A 5,622-nucleotide genomic window follows, 5' to 3' on the forward strand; every position below is an offset into this window, starting at 1 on the left:
GTCTCCTAGGATCGCTGAGTCCAGGTGGTGAAGTTGGTGACCATGCCCAGCAGCCTGCGAGGGACCCAGGAAGGCTCCCTCACAAGTCCCAACCCCTGCAGCTGCCAGCTGGTGTCAATGTGAGAGCGGCCACAGCCCTGGGGACCAGTGACACTCTGAAGGGGCTCCCTCCAGTCCTTGTCCTTCCCCATTGGTCCCGATCTCCTGCCCGGCCTGCCCCTGCCTGGTGCCGCTGGCGTGGACCCCCGCTGTCGGGGATCCTGGGTCCTCTCCAGGCCTTTGCCCCTGCACCCGGCGCAGCATGCGGTGCACAGTGGTGCTCAACAAATGTTTGTTAAAAGAACAAATCAGCGAAGAGCAACTCCATGGGGGCAACAGGGAGTGCCCTTGCCCGCGCCCAGCCCAGGGAAGGCAGCCTGGGCTCCCTGGTGTCTGCCGCCGTGGGCCTCCGCCCTGTGCCATCCGGAGTCATGGAGCTGCCCAATGGTCCTCCTCTTCAGCTCACAGGTGGAGACTGAGGCCCAGAGAGGGTGTGCCACCTGCCAAAGTCACACAGTGCCGGCCTCTGGACTGGGACTGCAGCCCAGGCTGGGTGGCTCTTTCTCTCCCTGGAGGGGGTGTGACGGTCCCCAGCGGGGGTGAGTTCAGGGAGCCCCGGAGCTAAGGGGGCCCAAGTGGCCAGGCCTGGGCTTGCCCCCAGCTTTGCACTCCTGGGCCTGTGGCCTGAGACACGCCCCCGGGTGACAGAGAGGCTCTGGGGAGCTGCGTGGCAGTGGGGGAGGGGACTGCCCTGGCCTGAGCCCCCTCCCTGCCCAGACTCCTACAGAGGCTGCCCACTGCCCGCTGCCCGGAGACTGGACGTTTCCGTCGGGATCAGGGCTGCCGAGGACGGAGGAGCAGGCCCTGGGNAGGGCGAGGGTTGCACAATCACACCACCCATGGCTGCGACCAAGGTGGGTGACACACTCTGGGAGCCTCCCTTGGACCATGCAGCTGGTCACACACACAGGGTCCTGTCAGCACAGCCACACCCCCACAGCCTGACTTTCCTTCTGCTCCCTGCTCTGCCATTTCCTGGCTGTGCGACTCTGGGCCAGCCACTTCCCCTCTCTGAGTCTCTATTTCCTCTTCTGGAGGAGGAGATGACAGCACTACCTGCCAACTGGCTGTTGGGAAGATCGATGCCATCCCACCTCAGGCCCTTTGCACGTGCGTGTCCCCAGCCTGGAACACTTTGCTGAGGACAGCTGGGGCCTCCTGGGGCCTCGAGTACCTCTCCTGGCTCTCACCTCTGCCTGACACACCAGGCTTCTTGCTCGTCCCTCCCCTCCAAGAAGGAGGCTCCCTCTTTGTCTCTCTTGGCCATCACTGTGTCCCCAAAGCCCCTGGTGCGAGAAGCGCTTCACGAGGACTGTGGATGAGTGAATGGGCGGACGGCCGCGTTCAGCACAGGCCCTCGCTGGGCACCGACTGGGTCCTGGGCTGATGCTGGCAGCTGCTCTCTGCCCTCTGCCCCTGCCTCTTGACCTGGCCCCTGTCAGGTGGCTCCCTGCTCCCTGCTGCCTGGCAGCTGGGTCCTGGGTCCAGGTGACCTCGGGAATGGCCGGCCTGTGGGGGCTTCCTCATCTCTGCCGGCCCCTCCTCCTGTCCAGGGCAGAGGCCCTGGGAGCCGTCGGGCAGCACTGTGCCGCTTTCCTGGGTCAGGTCCACTGGGCTCCAGGGGCCTTCCTGAGGTGTCCCTGACATGACCCCCATATTGTCCAGATGGGGACATGGGACCGACCTGTGCGGCCACAGGCAGCCGTGTCTGCTGTTGGCTTTGGGGCTCCTGCAAGGTCCAGGGCTCTGGTCCCTTTGCTGCTCTGGACGGGGCTGGGGCTCGGGCTCCTGCTTCCCAGGGGCGAGAGAGCCAGGGTGGACCTCAGCCCCGTGGCCTGGCTGGGCACCAGGGCTCGTCCAGCGCCCCTGCCTCCGTTTCCCCGTCTGTCGAGGGCACACCCAGGGCCCTGGGGTGTGGGGGACAAGACCCGCCACCCTGGGCCTAGGTACTGCCCCGGCCCAGGCCCCTCCCTGGCACTGGGACCCTGTCCTGCCCCCCCCGCCCCCGGGCTGGCAGCGATGCCTCTCCGCCTGCCGCCCTGGAGGCCACTCCGAGGCCTCAGCCTCCCGCTGGCGTCCCCCTTGCTGGACTCGCCTCCCCACACCCAGCCTGTTTTTGTTTTCTGTTTTTACGACTCCATAAATGAGTCACGGCCGATCTGATTTAATTTGGTTGTAATTGTTATCTTTTCAAGTTGTTTTTTTCCATTCGGTTACTCACGAGACCACAAAAACTAAACAGGACGGGGCCTTCCCTGACCTGCCTCCTGCTCCTCCGCGGCTCAGGGCCAGGGTCAGCGGCTCCTGGACCCCGGGTGGGCTTCTGGGGGAGGAGTCGGTAGCCTGAGTCCCCGCCTGCCTTGGGGTTGCTGCGTGACCCCGGGAGCATTGCTCAGGCTCTCTGAGCCCTTCCCCAGCATCCTCAAAGGCAAGTGTTAGCACAGGGCGTCCAAACAGCTGCCTTGGGCCCGGGAGGCCTCGAGGCAGAAGAGTGCGGCGGCTGGCGGTGCCTCGGGTGCCCAGGAGAGAGCCAGCCCTGCCCTGGGCAGCCTGCCTGCAGAGAGGCATGTGGCCCGACCTTTCCATTTCTTTAGGGAGACAGAATTCTGAGGCCCTATGTGAAAAGTCCTGATCTTTAAATCAAATTAGAACAGCCGGGCGCGCGTAATCCCAGCGGCTCAGGAGGCTGAGGCAGGAGAATGGCGAGTTCAAAGCCAGCCTCAGCAACAGCGAGGCGCTAAGCAACTCAGTGAGACGCTGTCTCCCAATAAAATACAAAACAGGGCTGGGGACGTGGCTCAGAGGTGGAGTGACCCCGAGTTCAATTCCTGGTACCAAAAAAAGAAAAAAAAAAGAACCTTATAAACAAAACCCAGTTTTGTGGAGATATGTGGTCTCTTTGGCCACTTGGGTTTGGAAGGTTCTAGAAGACCTGGCCTTCTCTATACTCCGACTCCTCCACACCTGGCCTGGGCAGCTTCCTCTGCCTGGGGTTCTCTCCTGCCCTTCACTGCCCGCCACTCCTGGACGTCAGTGGCCACCTCTCCTCCCAGCCTGCAGTGGCCCCTCGGAGCTGGGCGCGGGCAGCCGGGTCCCCAGCAGTGGCAGCCCCTGGGCCTGGTCGGCCCTCGGTCACTTAAGCTGTCCCTTTCCAGGCCTGTTTGCCCTAACTGCGAGGGAAGCAGCCCCTCCGTGTTTCAGCCCCTGACAATCGGTCGCTACGACGTGGCCTCAGTGTTTCCAGTCACTTAGAGACGAGCCGCGGGGCGGCCTCGTGGGACGCGGACCAGCTGCGGGGCCGCGTGTCCCGGGGGAGGGGCCGGACCCCGGCAGCTGGGGGCGTGGCTGGGCGGAGTCACGTGGTCAGGACCCACCAATCACGCGCCGATTTGCGAATCAGCAGCTGGAGCCGTGGGGGGGCTGCACCTGGTCTCTGCGAAGGCGGTTCTGGGGCAGCGGCCCGGTCCCGCGGAGGTCACCTTGTCATTTGCAGAAATGACTCGAGGTGACGTTGGGAGGTCAAATGCAATGTCCCGGGGCTACGTCCACGCCCGCGCCTAAGAATGGGCTCCGGTGACAGTTACACGGTGAGGTCACAGCCGAGCCCGGTTCTCCCACTGTGTCCCCGCTCGCTGGCGGGTCCTAGTCACGTTTCTCTAAGGTCGCCCTTTATTCTGCAGGTTGGGGCCCATCCTCAGGGAACCGTCCACTTCCCGTGGCTCTTCCTGAACCTCGTCGCCGTCCACCTTTATTTCTGCGCTGCAGCCCGGGGCTCCAGCCTCTTGTGCTCACAGGGACCACCCCACGGGCAGCCCTGGACCTGCCCCCGCCCGCGGCCGGGCCTGGGGGAGCCCCTGGGAGCTGCTGCGGGCCGGGGGGAAGCTCTGTGGGTGCTTCAGATCTTGGGGACCTGGAGCTACAGAGTCGTGCCCGCAGCAGGGGGGTCCCACTGTCGGTGCGCTGAGCTGGTCTCCAGAAGTCACCTACTCGGGCGGTGGCCAGGTCGTGCTCCTGCAGTGAGCACTGGAGGAGCCTCTGTGGGGCGCCAGGCCCTGGGGAGGCCAAGCCGCACAGCAGAGCAGCGGCCCCTCACCCGTTTCAGCAGGGGACAATTCAGACGTGAGGAACCGAGCCAGGCTGCCGGAGGAAGGAGAGCCCTGAGGGAAGGAGGGGCCGCCATGCAGATGTCCCAGACAGAGTGTTCCAGGTGGTGGGAACGGCAGGCGCAAAGGCCCTGGGGTGGGGAAGCTCCCATCGCAGTGGACAGATAAGGACTGGCCGAGGGGGCAGGGGAGACTTGGAGGCCAGCGGGCCTGGATGGCCCTCGGCCCGGTGACTGTGGGAGAGGATGTGGGTTTTGCTGCAGGTGAGGTGGGACCATGGTGAGTTGAGCACAGGAGGGACCGGAGGTCTGGCTCCTCCACCTCCGCACCGTTGGCGCCTGGTGCGGATCATCCAGTGTCCTGTGCAGTGGGGTGTTGAGCAGCCCCTGCCCCACCCCCAATACATCATGACAACTGCAGATGTCCCCAGATGGTGACAGATGTGGCCCAGGGCGATAGTGCTCACCGGAAACCCTGTCTGACAGGGTCCCTCCTGCTGCCTGTGGAGAGCAGGGCAGAGGCCAGAGGGAAGTGGCTGCTCAGGCCAGCGAGAGTGGACAGTTCTGGGGGACGTGGGCGCAGTGGCGGGTTGGGATGGGTGAAGGGGGAGTGGGCAGGGTCAGCAGGTGGGGGGCGGGGCCCATGGTCCACGGTGGCGCTGTCTTCCCTTGAGGCTGGTCTGGGCCACCTGGGAGGGTCACCTTCCTGGTGGCCAATAAGACCATTGGGGTGGGGTCACCCTGGGGCATGGCCTGGCCTTGGGCCACCTGGAGCTTTCCGGCTGAGCTTCACCGTGCGTAGGTGTCGGGGCCTGGACACGGGCGAGGGGTCTCTAGGGTGGTGGGCGCGACCTGGAGGCCTCGCGAGGTGCTCCCTGAGGAGGGGGCTCTGGGCCTGAAGGAAGCCCCCGGGTTCTGCCCCTGGGTGAGGAACCGACCCAGGCCCTGGGGGGCAAAGTGGCTGGAGAGAGGAGCAGGTGTCGTCGGGGTGGATCAGCCCGAGTGGCCAGTGGAAGGCCAGGGCTGCGGCTCTGGAATGTTCCACGAGACCTGCTGGTGTCTAGATGTTGGGGCAGCCGCCTTTGGCCAGGGCCGTGAATCCGAGACCCCTGACTCCTGTGGCGTTGGAGAGGAGGCGCCTGTCAGGGCTCAGGAGGGGCCGCTGCTCAGGGACTGGGGTCCTCCTGGGTGGGGCTGGGCAGGCGTGGGCAGGGAGGGGCTCGAATTCAGCTCCAGGTCCTCGAGAAGGAGGGGACAGCAGTGGAGGCTGGGAGCAGGGCACAGGGGCAGAGCTATGGGCCGTCCAAGGAGGAAAGCAGGAAGGAGTAGGCGGGAGGTCGAGGGGCTCGCAGGGAACAAAGAGGGAGGGGGTCAGGCCTGGCGCGCACCTGTGATCCCAGAGACTCGGGAGGCTGAGGCAG

General features: G+C 65.1%; 1 long non-coding RNA gene across 1 annotated transcript; it reads right to left on the bottom strand.

Annotated features, from left to right (window-relative positions):
- Positions 1 to 314: 314 nt before the first annotated feature.
- LOC125618965 lies at positions 315 to 2,871 on the bottom strand. The gene is made up of 2 exons (XR_007350366.1): positions 1,290 to 2,871; positions 315 to 539 (listed from the first exon to the last, which is right to left on the bottom strand). It is a non-coding gene; the product is annotated as an uncharacterized LOC125618965 (long non-coding RNA).
- Positions 2,872 to 5,622: the final 2,751 nt, after the last annotated feature.

Source organism: Marmota marmota, unplaced genomic scaffold (assembly GCF_001458135.2).
Source record: "Marmota marmota marmota unplaced genomic scaffold, marMar, whole genome shotgun sequence".
NCBI lineage: Eukaryota > Metazoa > Chordata > Mammalia > Rodentia > Sciuridae > Marmota > Marmota marmota.